This window comes from Rhinatrema bivittatum, chromosome 4, assembly GCF_901001135.1.
Source record: "Rhinatrema bivittatum chromosome 4, aRhiBiv1.1, whole genome shotgun sequence".
NCBI lineage: Eukaryota > Metazoa > Chordata > Amphibia > Gymnophiona > Rhinatrematidae > Rhinatrema > Rhinatrema bivittatum.
Window position 1 is genome coordinate 203,312,216 of NC_042618.1, and position 14,771 is coordinate 203,326,986.

At 47.4% G+C, this 14,771-nt stretch overlaps 1 protein-coding gene across 14 annotated transcripts in view; it reads right to left on the bottom strand.

The window, feature by feature from the left end:
• The window catches only part of DCAF1 (DDB1 and CUL4 associated factor 1), a 466,661-nt gene that overhangs the window by 399,291 nt on the left and 52,599 nt on the right, over window positions 1-14,771 (bottom strand). Inside the window, exon 2 of one of the 14 annotated variants that reach the window (XM_029599557.1) lies at window positions 2,813-2,935. The exons of the other annotated variants lie outside the window; for them this stretch is intronic. The gene's annotated coding sequence lies outside the window, so the exon portion shown is untranslated. The remainder of the gene's footprint in view (window positions 1-2,812; window positions 2,936-14,771) is intronic. 14 annotated transcript variants of the gene reach the window in all.

Here is a 14,771-nt window from a genome sequence, read left to right on the forward strand (position 1 = left end):
AAATCTTTACATTTTATTAGGTTGCATAGTTAACCTTTTCTTGTAGGGAGGTGAGGCAGGGGAGGGGGTTAGGTTTACTTAGAGTCAGGGTAGGCCTGCAGGAAGAGCCATGTTTTGATGCCTTTTTTGAAGTTGAGTAGGGAGGGTTCGAGGCGGAGTGCGGTGGGGAGTGAGTTCCATAGGGTGGGTCCCGCAATGGTGAATGCTCTGTCTCTGGTGGAGGAGAGATGAGCAGTTTTGAGGGGTGGGGTGTGGAGGGTGCCAGCTAAGGTGGCTCTGGATGGGCGATTGGATGCACGGAAGTGTGGCATTTCCTTGAGCCAGGAGGGGTTGTTGTTATAGAGAGCATTGTGAAGGACGGTGAGGGTTTTATATTTTATGCGGAAGGGGATGGGGAGCCAATGCAGATCCTTTAGGACTGGGGTGATATGTTCTCTTTTTCGGGTGTCAGTGATTATTCTTGCCATGGAGTTTTGCAGGATTTGTAAGGGTTTGATGGTAGCGTGTGGGAGGCCTATGAGGATGGAGTTGCAGTAGTCTAGTTTTGACAGAATGGTGGACTGCAAAACTAGACGGAAATCTTTGGCGTGGAGGAGGGGTTTTATTTTTTTGAGAATTTGTAGTTTAAAGAAACCCCCTTTTAGAAGTGATTTAATGTGGGGTTTGAAATTGAGGTGTTGGTCTAATGTTACACCTAGATCTCTTACGGATGGAACCAGGGGGAGGGAGTGAGGACGTTGGGTGAGGTTTGAGATGTGAGTTCAGGATTGTTGGATATGAGGAGAATTTCTGTTTTGGTTGTGTTGAGTGTGAGTTGGAGGTTGGTTAAGAGGACGTTGATGGAGGCTAAGCAGGAGTCCCAGAATTGCAGCGTGTCTTTGATGGTTTTTTGAATGGGGATGAGGATCTGCACATCATCCGCATACAGGAAGAAATTGAGCCTGAGGTCTGAGAGTAGGTGGCAGAGGGGGAGGAGATAGATATTGAAGAGGGTGGAGGATAGGGAGGAGCCTTGTGGGAACCTTGCATGAGGGGGATGGGTGGGGATTGGGAATGGTTAATTTTAACTAGGTATTCTCTGTGGGTGAGGAATGATGTGAACCAAGAGAGTACTGTGCCTGATATGCCTATCTCTGACAACCGGGATAGGAGGATTTGGTGGTTGACAGTATCGAAGGCCGCAGAGATATCTAGGAGGGCGAGTAGATAGGATTTTCCTTGGTCCATGCCTATGTGAACTGTATTGGTGATAGCTAGCAGGAGGTTTTCAGTGTTACGACCTTTCCGGAAGCCAAATTGGGAGGGGTGCAGTATGCTATGGTCTTCCAGATAGTCGGAGAGTTGGGTATTGACTACTTTTTCGAGGATTTTGGATACGAAAGGCAAGTTGGATATGGGCCGATAGTTGGAGGGGTCGTTAGCATCTAGAGTGGGTTTTTTAAGGAGAGGTTTGACGATAGCAAGTTTAAGAGGGTCTGGGACTTTGCCAGAAGTGAGTGAGCAGTTGATTAGGTCTACGAGGAGCTTGGTTATGGCGGTGGGGATGGAGAGAAGGGTTTTAGAGGGGATGATGTCAGCGGTGTGGGAGGCGGGTTTCATCTTTTTTAGTATATTTTCTATTTCTAGTGTGGAGGTGTTGTCAAAAGTGTGAAAGGTGGTTCCATTGATTTTGGATGGTAGGGGAGGGGTGGCGGAGGGTTTGGGGGTGAATCGAAGTAGAATATTGTGAATTTTGTTTTGGAAATATTTAGCCAATTCAGTACATTTTTCCTTAGAGTTTTCTTCTTGGAGGTTGGGGGTTGTGGGGGGCTTGGTGAGTTCTGTAACATAAGAGAAGAGGACGTTGGAGTTGAATTGATAGTTGTGGATTTTAGTTGCGTAGAAATCCTTTTTTGCTTGTGTGGTGGCCTGTCGGTAAATATGTAGTGTGTGTTTGTATGTTGACTTGAGTGTGGGTGAGGGTTTTTTGCGCCAGGCGCGCTCTTTTGTTCTGAGGTTTTGTTTGATCAGTCTGAGTTCATTGGTGTACCATGGTTTTTTGTCGGTGGTAGATAGGGGTATTTTCTTGTGTATCAAGGGGCAAAAATAAAGCCCAAAATAGTCCCGTTTCCTCATCTCACCCAGCAAAATAGGAAGGGACAATTCAGAGCAGGCTATGGAAAAGAACAAATCATCTGCGAACAAAGTCATTTTATAAGAATGTTCCCCGATTCATACACCTGCAACTCCCTGAGCCCTAATCTGGGCAGCTAAAGGCTCCAACGAGAGTGAGAACAGCAAGGGAGATAGACACCCCCATCTCATGCCCCGTTCTTCAAAAAAGTCCAAATATCCTCCATTGACTTGTATACTCTCTTTCGGATAATTATATAAAGCTTTTACCCAAGTTAGAAAATTATCTCCCAGAACCAACCGGTTAAGAAGCTGGAACAAGCATGGCCAGCGCACTCTATCGAACGCCTTCTCAGCGTTCACAGCTAGCAAAACAGCTGGAATATTCTGCTGTTGGACCCACCACATTATATTTAAGACCCTATGTACATTATCTGCCACTAACCTACCAGGGACGAAGCCAAATTGAGCACCATGAATAAGGAAAGCAGCCACCAAAGCCTAACCGCTTAGCAAGCAATTTAGCAATGATTTTCAGATTGAGGTTTATAAGAGAAATAGGTCTATACAACCCACAACTTGGGATCCCGCCCTCCCTTAGCAACAAGTTATCCCACTACATCTGAACCCTGTGGCAGTTGTCCTCCATCCTTCAAACAAATGAACATCACCATGAGAGTTTTCACCAAAACCTGCTTACACGACTTGTAAAATCTGATCGTGTAGCCATCTCGGCCCGAGGATTTTCCCAATTTAAGATCTGTTATCACATCTAGTACTTCTTCTTCCCAAATATGAGCATTCAAATGAAACCTTGCTTCCTCTGGTAGACAAGACAAAGAGACATCATTAAGATAATTTTCGATATCTACTTCTTGATTAGTGGAGTCCAAGGCATATAACTCTCCATAGAACTGGGCAAATCTATTAGAAATTTGTATGCTGTCATATATAAAGTTCCCCTCTCTATTCTTGATTTTAAGAATTTGGTTATTCAGACATTGGATCTTTAACATGGTTAGCCAACAACTGGCTTTATTACCAAATTTTGTTTGCTCTAATTTTAAATACTAATTCAGTTACATCCAAGTCTCATAGCTCCTGTTGGGCTGCTTCAAGTAGAGAAAAAGTAGAGCCATCCCCACCCCTCGTTTAATTTCCAGTTTCCTAATTAAAGACATCAGTTGGATCCTGGCTTTTTTCTTCTCCTTCTGTACACAGGACGCACGGGATATCAGCTTCCCCCTAACCACCTTCAACTTTTCCCAAACTACCACAGGGGTCACTCCCTCTGTCTCATTAAGAGCCAGATATTCCACAATATCGTCCAGAAGACTAACAGTGAAAGATTTATCTGCAAGCAGTGCCTCATTAAGCCTTCAAAATCGTCCTCTCAACTGTTCTCTCCCCACTCTAAGGCTCATCTATACTGGGGCATAGTCAGACCATGTTATGTTTCCAATATATGCATGAAGAACATCCCCCACTAGACCCTTATCTAAGGAAAGAATCAATCCTAGAGTAGGACTTATGGGATTTAGAGTAGAAGGTATAGTCTCTTACCGTAGGATTTCTTAAATGCCATACATCAATCAGGCCCCAGGAGTCCATAAATTCCTTCAACTTCCTCCTCTGTGACAGTAATGGAATTTGCCCACCACTGGAGTTATCCAAATAGGAATAGCATGTCATACTGAAATCACCACCCACAATGATATGCCCTTCCGCTCAGCCAAACAGTGTTATAATCAAAGCATCAAGGTAGGCACCCTGACCCATGTTTGATGCATATACATTAACCAGCATAAATAGTTCTCCGTGCATTAACTTATCAAAATTCTGCCCATCAGATCGCAGATCACTGCTTTGACATCTACTAGAAGATTATGTGCAAATATACCCACCCTTCATATTTATTCTTAGAAGCTGCAGAAAAGTATTGCGTAGACAGAGACTTCATAGAGTGCAGTAAGACAACATGTCGTGCCTTGAGATAAGTTTCCTGACAGAAAATATTAGCCTTCAGAACCTCCGCTTCCTTAAGCAATAGCTTCCTTTTCATTGCAGTATTCAGGCACTTCACATTAATACAAACTATATTAATCAGCCCCATGATTCAAACAGACAGATAAAGATCTCATTATCATACACACACTTAGATTGCTAGTGGTCAGCATCCAAAGCAGTTCTAGAACTCCCACCCAACCACCCCTCCCACTGCTAGTGATCCCCAGCACCATGTTAACAACCCTATCCACTCCTCCCCCATCCCACTTCTCCCAGATAAATCAAGACACCTCTTGGTGAACCTTCTCCTTTAGGAGGAATGAGCACATCCAAACAGTAACGATCACCCCCACTCCTCTCCCTTACTCATGACTACACAGCCTCACAGGCACTCAACCAACTCCCCCACCCCTTTTAGCAAGGAAAAGAGACACACAGTGGTTGCCCACTAGGACCAAAGTAAAGCTAATATCAAAACAGAGTGCAGCAAGTCCCAATCTGAAATTGACGCATCTCTGCGAACCAGCACCGAAATTCGGACCACCTAGGCAAGACAGCACTGTTGTCCTCCCTCTCGGCTCTCTCAGATTCACCAGCCATTTCTGCCACCATGCGATCCGTCGCCTCCCCCCCCCCATCTCTAGGCTTGCCAAGCTAATCACCTCTCTGCTGGTGAAAGAGAAATGCTTTAAGTCCAATTTCATTTTACTCATCACCACTGCGGGATCTCACCATGGTTGAGGTGGAAGTGAAAACAGCTTTTTTTTTTTTTTTTTATTACTCCTTCTAAAACTTGAAGCAATCCCCAGTAGGGAGATGCACATCCACCATCTGCTGAAGATGGAGAATACTGGCAGGCTGATGTCACTGCAGGAATATATAGGCTGTAATGTCAGCTGTGCTCTGTCTCCATCTGCTGGTAGAGGTGCTTAACCCACTGACTGGTTCTAGATTCATCTGACTAGATGCAAAGAAATTGGATCTTATCAGCCAATCATCCAGAAACACATGAACTATAATCATCTTCCCAGCATAAGGCTGCCACAATCACCATCATTACCTTGAAAAACATTCTCAGCACTGTGGCAAGCCTAAAAGGAAGAGCGCTGAACTGGAAATGCTTCCACAGGATGCAAAACTGAAAAAACTTCTGGTCCCCTTGCGAGCGCGAGAGCGAAAGCCATTTTCAATAGTGAGGTTGCACCTCTGAATATCCCTTCAAAGTTAGTGGATAAAGTTTATCTGGCTAACTATGCAACCCAGCCAATGACTGATCACCCCCCTAATCAATCTTTCTTTCCTGTAGATCCTTAAGAGCCATGTCCAGTTCTACCAGAATAGTCACTTTGTGGGTCATGGCCAATGCCAGAGCATCCAACTCTTAGAAATAAAAAAAAAAAAAAAAAAACGACATGTGTCCTCTGAACAGCTTGTTCATGGTCTTACCACCATTGAGGCATCCCTATCACAGGGCTGGTGCTTCCATCTGGCAAACGAGGTGGTTGCCTAAAGTGCCAAAACTTTGAAGGCAGCAAAATCCTGCCAGTATGAGGGATAGAGGGGCACTGTACCAGATCTAAAACTATCAAAGGAGCACAGTGGTAATGCCACTGCTACCAGTAGGAGGGAGTACTGTGCTGGAGCTGCCACCAAAAGCTAAGTTGGACATGACAAAAAGGTTCACCTAGAGCACCAAATATTCTTGCACTGGACCTGCCCCATCAGGAAACTCCCATTCAGACAAAACAAAGCTTTTTACCACCTTATGGAGGGGAAAAACGTTTTGTGATTTCCAGACTCCTTTGAGGATAGATCCTTTAGAATCTGAGCCCAACCCAATGCATCTGCACAGTGTGGCAGAAGAGACTTACCCATTTCGCTGAAGCCCCCACAGCTGCAGCTACCACTACCCGATAATGAAAAGTTACTACTTACCTGATAATTTCCTTTTCTTTAGGACAGTCAAGTGAACCCAGAACAAGTGAGTTATGCACTCCTACCAGCAGATGAGACGGAGCAAGCTGATGTCACAGTATATATACCCATGCAGTGACCTCAGCCCACCAGTAATTTTCCCACAGATAAGCAGGCTGAATTAGCCATGCTGTCTGGGAGTACCCCCTGTCGGCTCGAAGCAGGAACTTCTCTTAGGACGCTGAAAGATGTGCTTCCGCACCATTGGCCCCGAGGCATCATAGCTACAGCAAGTCCCCAGACGCCCAAGTTTCACATGAAGCATAGGGCCACTACATTGGATCCCACAGCGCCAAAGCGTGTCCCCAAATAGTCAATGCAAGGGGCACCAAAGCACTCAACAATCGGCGCAACCGGCTACGGAACATCCTATGTACCGATTATCAATGCTTGCCCTGGCACCGGGAAAGGCCAAGACCAAAATTCATCACTCCACCGACACCATGCGTCACACGACGCAAATGGGGGGCGGGGGGGGGGGGGGGAGACAGCTAGCACCACTCTAAGACTTCACCCCCACCTTTGACTCTCTCAGATATCAAGGGTTCGGATCCCTTGGAGATGGACACTGAGGGGTCGGATGGGTGCACACTCTCCTCCACTTCCGCCTTTCGCTTCCAGGCTGCTAAGTGCTCTTCGCCCAGCATCCCCAGAAGGAGGTGCCAGCACTATGAGTCACTTGGACCATTTCATAGATCAGGTCTGCATACCATCCCCCATAAGGGTTGGGAATACCCCTCCTTCGGCCAAAAGAAGGAAAATGGAGTAACATCTGCATTGCTGCAAAAGGTTGCGACCCAATCAATGTCCCAGTTCACAGGGACTCTTCAGTCCTTTTATGACACTAACATCCTCTCAAATCCCACAGTTCAGTCTGTCCACTACATCCTCGGACCATTCTCCTGCTTCATCTCCGCATACGAAACCAGCAGATCCAGTTTGCTATGATGAGGGGGCAACTCAGGCACTGCAGTCAGAGGAACCAGTGTATTCTTCCCCTCCCTCTTCTGGGTTTTCCACACGAATACCCTCGGATCCCCCTGAAGATCCTCCAGAACCCACATCCCCACCAGAAGACCTACCCTACTCCAGATTGGTGAAGAAAGTGGGTACTGTTCTCAAACTGAAGACCAAAAAGCTGCCGGACCCTAGGACTACAGTCCACGGTTTATTGAGGATCTTTGACGTATCGGCGGAACCTATCACTCTGCCTTCCCATGAATTCCTGGACACGAGCATGGGAATCTCCGTTAGACGCTCATCACCTCTAGGAAAACAGATCTCAAGTTTGGTATGATAAAATAGCTCCACTGTGGCCTGGACCAGTTGCCACATGCATCGGTAGTGGTGGCATCTGCCATGAAGTGAGTCAGAAAGACCAGGCTGTACTCCAATTCCCCTCCAAGTAAAGATAACAGTTACCTGTACAACTTCGGGTAGAAGGTATCCCAAGGTTCTTTGCTGAACGCAAAATTTTAGCAACACCAATTCTACATTACCCAATACCTCTATGAATGCCCTCAGTCCCTGAAGTCGGAGGAAGACCAAGGTGCTGGTGATCAGCCCCAGAGAAGGGGCATTTCCAACATGGAAGAAGGACTCTGACATCTACTGCGCCCACCAAAACCGGTGCAGAGCATGGAACAGAAACCTTTAAAAATTAACTGGGCCATAGCCACAGGAAGCGTTGGGTGGCCATCTAGCTTTCCTTTGCACAGGCATGCACGCAAATCAAAACAGACCGTTGGGTTCTAAACATTGTCCAAAATAGTTACCGCCTGAACTTCAATCCAAGCCCGCATTACCACTCCTAGCTCCATCCCCCAAGAGTATGCAGGTCGCTCCACTCCTTCTGCAGGAAGTTCATTCGTTGCTCCATCAACGAGCCATTCAGGTAGTGCCTACGGAGCATCATCTCCTAGGGTTCTATTCCCAATACTTTCTTATCCAAGAAGACTGAGGGACAGCAACCAATCCTGGACCTACGTGCCCTGAATTGCTTCCTTCGTCAGGAGAGGTTCAAGATGACTTCCCTCAAAACTATCTTCCCCTTCCTGCAACCCAACGACTGGATGTGTTCCTTGGACCTCAAGGATGCCTATGCCCTCATACACATGCACCCCTCTTCCTGGCGCTATCTTTGTCTCCAGGTTGATATCGAACACTACCAATACAGAGTCCACCATTTGGCCTATCCTCAGCACCCAAGGTGTTTATGAAATGCCTAGCAGTAGCACATCCTCGTCGCCCCATCCCAGAATGTCTACGCAAGCACCAGCTGCAGACGATAAGCTTCCTGGAGCAGCTGGGATTCATCGTCAATTACAAGAAGTCTCATCTGGACCCCTCTCAGTCTCTGCAGTTCATAGGCGCCCTCATCAACAAAAGCCTATGCAAGGCCTTCCTGCCGGAGGACAGAATTTGCACCTTATGGGCGCTCACTTCATCTTTAAAAAAAAAAAAGTCTCTCCCACCTGACGGCACATCAAGTTCTTATCTTCCTAGGCCACATGGCTGCAGCCATGTATGTGGTCTCTCACACACGTCTTTACATGTGTCGCCTTCAGTGGGGACTAAAATCCTAATAGTCTCAGCATTCCCACCCCATGTCGGAAAATGTGACTTTAATTCGTCTGATGTTAGCAGATGTTGACTGGTGGCTGTGGCCCAGAATCCTCCAATCGGGAGCACCTTTCTGTACTCCATCCCACCAGCTGGTCCTAACCACAGACGCTTCCACCAAGGGCTGGGGAGCTCATGTTCTACACTTCAAGACCCAAGGTCTTTGGTCCCCCTTGGAAAAACGTTTTCAGATCAATCTTTTGAACTCCAGTCAATTCGTTATGCAGTCTGCGCCTTCGTTCATATGCTTAAACACAAAACAGTCATAATTTACATGGATAATCACGTGGCCATGTTCAACATCAACAAGGAAGGTAGGTCAGGTTCCAGATCACTTTGCAGCGAGTCAGTGCTACTTCTGGAGTGAGCACTGATGCACTCCATACAGCTGCATCCTACCCAGAGTGAGGAATGTGGAGTCAGACCAGCTCAGCAGATCTTTCATCCCCACAAATGGGAGCTGCATTCGGAAGCGGTGTCATCCCTTTCCCACAAGTGGGGGCTTCTGACAGTAGATCTCTTCGCCACTGAACAGAACATGAAGTTGCCGAGTTCGGCTCCCTGTACCCCAGCTCCCAGTGAATGGCTCAAGACAACTTTCTACTTCACTAGGAGGGGTCATTGATGTACGCATTCCCCCCCGATCCCGCTAATCGCACGAGTGTTACAAAACTGCATTGCGGAGCAATCGGATCTCATCCTCATAGCACAGACATGGCCCAGATAACCGTGGTATGCCTCTCGTACACCTCTCTCTTCACACACCAATCCTTCTTCCTCGCAGGCCAGATCTAACAAGACGATTGGACACTTCTTCATCCCATGCAGGATTCCCTCCATTTGATGGCGTGGAAATTGAAAGGGAGGTACTGAGCCATCTACCCATCTCCCTGGGCACAGACCGTCCACACGGCAGAATTATGCAGGTAAGTGGTCGTGATTTTGATGCTGGTCTATCTCTGCGTCCCTGGACCACTTTCAATGCTCTCCGGAGCGATTGCTACAATACCTGCATTCCTTGTATATGGTGGGACTGGCAGTTTCATCCATCCAGGTACTCCTCAGCACATTGCAGCCTACCACCCCTCCATCCAGGGGGAGTCTATCTCCACGCACCCCTTCATCTCCCGTTATAAGAAAGGGGCTTTGAGAATACACCCTCCAGTCGCACATTCGGCGGTCCCATGGGACCTAAACATAATCCTGAAAGCTCTGATGCATCCTCCAGTTGACTGCATTGGCTCAAACTAATTGAATTTTCTCATGTGGAAGGTTTTCTTCCTGGTGGCCATAACTTCAGCACTGAGAGTTAGTGCGCTTCAGGCGCTGATCCATCACACGCCCTATCTTCAATGCTACCATGACAGAGTCACCCTTCGGACACACCCATCCTGTCTTCCAAAAGTGGTCTCAGCATTCCACCTCAACCAAACTATAATGCTACTGACCTTTTTCCCCCTAGCCGCATGCCTCCAGCCGAGAAGAACTGCTACACATCTTGGATTGCAAAAGGGCGCTGGCCTACTATAAGCAAGGAACTAGCAAAACCAAATGACATTCTCAATTTTCTCTCTCCTACAACCCAAATGCTCAGGTCTACCGGTAACCAAAAGTACCTTGGTGAGTTGGCTAATCCAATGCATCTAGTTCTGCTATTCTGCCAGTTGCGAAGCACTACCTTCCAAGGCCAAAGCTCACCAGCTGAGAGCAGTCGCTACAGCAAGTACCAATCCAGACAATGCAAAGCAGCTACATGGTCCTCACTGCATATGTTCACATCACTTTACTGCCTCCATCAACATGCCAGTTCCAATGCATCTGTGGGACAGGGGATACTATGTTATGCTAACAATTCTTAAACTGGCCACTGTCTCCGGGGTATGCTGCACAGCACATCCTACCCACATACCAGCAAGCCTCAATCTACTACTTGTATACCGAGCTATGCTTTGTTCCCTAGCTGGGAACTCCCAGACAGCATGGCTAATTCAGCCTGCTTATCTGTGGGGGAAAAAAAGCAAGTTTGCTTACCATAAACAGTGTTTTCCGTAGATAGCAGGCTGAATTAGCCATGCATCTCCATCCTCCTCCCTGAACAGTTCTATCTTCTGCCTGCTCTACCTTCCTGGCGACTACTGCTGCTCTAAGTTCTATGCTTTCTCACAAACTGAGGCGATACAGGCAGACGCTTGGGAAGGCACCTCGCAAGCGAGCAGAAGTAAGTCTTTCAACATCCTAAGAGAAGACAGCATGGCTAACTCATCCTATCTTCGGAAAACACTTTACAGTAAGCAAACTTGCTTTTCTCCTCAAAAGCAACTGTGGACAGATCATCAAAAAAACTTGATTAAAACCAGATAACCATGTCAATACTCAGCCAACACTAAGCTCAATGAAGAACATAACACTAATCTAGGGACTGGAGTAACACTTACCAGTAATCCCCTTAACATGAGCACACAGGAGGATCATTATGCAATCGTTTGGCAGCCAAGGGAGGGAAGCTGGATTCATCTGACTGCCCTAAAGAAAAGGAAATTACCAGGTAAGCAGTAATTTATTTCTAGCGTCCAGTCAGATGAATCCAAACAAGTAGCATATACCCAAAGCTATTTCCCAATAGGGCGGGAAGTTGCCCACAGTCCAGACAAAACCGCATGCGCAAAGACTGTCCCCTCCCAGGCCTGAACATCCAAGTGATAATAACTGGAAAAGGTGTGTAAGGAGGACCATGTCGCAGCTCGGCAAATATCGACAGGAGACAACAATCTAACTTCTGCCCATGACACTGCCTGAGCACGTGTGGAATGAGCCCGAACCTGACCAGGTAACGGTTTCTCAGCATCCACATATACAGCTGTGACTACCTCCTTAATCCAGCGAGCTATGGTAGCCCACAAGACAGACTCTCCCTGTCTAGTACTGACGAGAAGGACAAACAGGCAATCCAACTTCCACAAAGGCTCAGAAACCTCCAGATACCTGACAGTTTGTCTCTTGACATACAAGGGTCGCAACACGATACTCCTCTGCATTTCTCTCTTTATCCAGAGATGGCAGGGAGATGGTCTGATTCAAAAGAAACTCAGTGACCATCTTCAGTAAAAAGAAAGGAAAAGTACGCAACTGTACTGCCCCTGGAGTCACCTGGAGAAACGGCTCCCAGCAACACAAGGCCTGCAGTTTGGAAACCCTACACACCGAATAAATTGCCACAAAGAACACTTGTTTTCAAGTCAGCATTCACAAAGACAGAGTACAGTGGTCTAAACGCAGAGCCTGCCAAAAAATCCAAGACCAAATTAAGGCACCACAGAGGCACCAGAAACTGCAAAGGAGGTTGAAGATGTTTCATTCCTTTCAGAAAACAGGCCACCTCAGGATGAGCCAACAAGGATCCAACATTTACCTGACCCCTGAAACAGGTGAGAGCTACTACTTGTACTTTTAAGGAATTAAGAGCCAAGCCTTTATTCAAGCCATCCTGCAAAAATTCCAAAATACATGGAATCTTGACCAAGGAAGGAAGAGCACCTCTATCCTCACACCAGGCCTCAAACACTCTCTAAACTCACATATAGATCAAGGAAGTGGAGAACTTTCTAGCTCTTAGCAAGGTGGAAATCACTGCTGAGTACCCACATTTCTGCAAGCAACCCCTTTCAAGGGCTATACTATAAGACAAAATTGAGTTGGATCTTCATGGACAAGTCCTTGCTGCAACAGGTTCCTGTGTGCTGGAAGTCAAAGAGGCGAATCCACCAGGAGACTCCGCAGATCTGCATAGCACAGTCTCCTGAGCCAATCTAGAGCAACTAAGAGCACCATCCCCCTGTGGCATTCAATCCTGCGAATTAATTTGCCCAACATGGGCCATGGAGGAAAGGCATACAGCAATTTGTCATCCAGCCTCTCCTGCACTAGGGCATCGATCCCAATGACTGATTTCGGATCTCTTCTGCGGCTGAAGAATTGCGGAACTTCCACATTGCACAGTCTGGCCAACAGGTCCAGGAACAGGAGTCCCCAGTGATCCCGAATCAGCTGAAACACCTCGTCCAACACCACCCATTCTCCTGGGTCCAGACTCTTTCTGCTGAGAAAGTCTGCTCAGATGTTGTCTTTGCCTGCAAAATATGAGGGTGAGCACCTCTACCCATTCCATAAGTTGATCTATTTCCAGAGATACTTGCTGGCTCTTGGTACCTCCCTGCAGACTGATGTAAGCCATGGTCATTGCATTATCTGTCATTATTCAAACTGACCGACCTTGTAGCCTGTCACCGAACTGCAAACATGCTAACCAGATGGTCCTGGCTTCCAGCCAATTGATGTTCCATCTTAAAAATGAAGCAGGAGGTCACGTGATGTGGTGAGCGAGACCGGACGCTCCTGCTCTCGCTCCGGGCGGCACATCTCCTACCCGCCACCATCCGCTGGCTTCAGACCCGCTAAGACGCTGCCACCTGTTATATTTTGAACCGCCTATGTCGATAACCTCGTTTATGTCAAAATCGCCTTCTGTGATGCCTCCGAAACTGGCTAAAAAGGACAAAGAAAAATCCCGGGCCCTGGAACCCAAAATGGCGGGCGCATCCCCTGAAGTGGGGAATGGAGGGAAGGAGACGCCAGGGCCTTCTTTGCACCCGATGACCGCGGAGCTCAGAGACGCAATGAGTGCGGTGCTAGACACCAAATTAGAAGGGATTTCGGCGCAACTTTCTTCCCTGCAAGAGACCCTCCAGGACTTTGCCCCGCGTATGGCACTCGTTGAAGAGAGGACGTCTACCTTAGAAGACGGCGTCACCGCATTACAAGGGAAGGTGTCCACCCTGGAAAAGACAGTGAAGGCACAAGAAGACAAACTGGAGGACCTGGAAAATAGGGCCAGGAGGTCCAATATACGTTTCATCGGGATCCCTGAGACCTTGGAAGATCACCTCCTTCGGCCTGCGATTTTAAAATGGCTGCCGGATGCGCTGGGGCTTTCAGAGCTACAGGATACCCTGGAGATTGAGCGAATTCATCGAATCGGGGCTCGGAGAGAAGGCATGAATCGCCCACGCACGGTGATAGCAAAAGTTTTAAATTTTCACCACAAGCATCTGATTCTGCAGGCTGCAAGAAAGCAATCAGCGCTCAGCTTTCAGGGGACTGAAATTCGTTTGGCGCCGGATTACTCTGTGAAGGTGGCGGCTATGAGGCGCGCTTATGGCCCGATTTGCAGTAAGCTCATTGAACAGAACATGCGTTTCTCGGTACAATTCCCAGCTAAACTGAGGATCAACCATGGTGGCACCTGGACTGCATATGAGACGGCTGAAGAGGCGAAACGGTTTCTGGACTCACTACATAAGTAGTTTTTATTACTGGGTTGACATGTTTCTTTTTCTCTGTGTCTAGCGGTATACCTGCTCCTTCATGGTGGCGGGTGGGGGCGCTGTGCTTCCTGATCACACACAACTAAGACCTCCTCAAGGGACTTTCTGAGTCCTGTTACTATGTTGGGGTTTCTATGGGGTAAGGGGGACTGGGAGGGGGTGGGAGGGGGAATGCTGGTATTGCGTTTATGTTTTGTACTGGGTTGCTTGGTTAACCTGCGCTACTGCCTGGGATTGAAACTGGACATAGGGCCACATATGCTGCAAGGGGTGCCTTTCTGGTGTGGGGGTGGGCTAGGCTGGGGGCCTGCCCTCTACAGATTTCCTTTCCATTGTACTTGTCCTTCTCCAGTTCAATTGTTTAATGGTTAGATGGGGAATAAATACCGTTTAATTTCTTGGAATGTGAATGGGCTGGGCTCCCCAATAAAGAGGAAAAGGTGTTCCAACATTTACAGCGTTTGAAAGTAAATATTGCATGCCTCCAAGAAACACATCAAAGCCCCGTGGAGAGTGCGAAGCTTTGTAGGGAGTGGGCCGCAGCCTGTCATTTTTCCGCAGCTAAGGGGAAGAAGGGAGGTGTGGCAATCCTAATCCATAAAAACACCCCATTTTCTATTCTACAGGAACTTAAGGATGACGCTGGTAGATATATTATTATTATTGGTACATTGG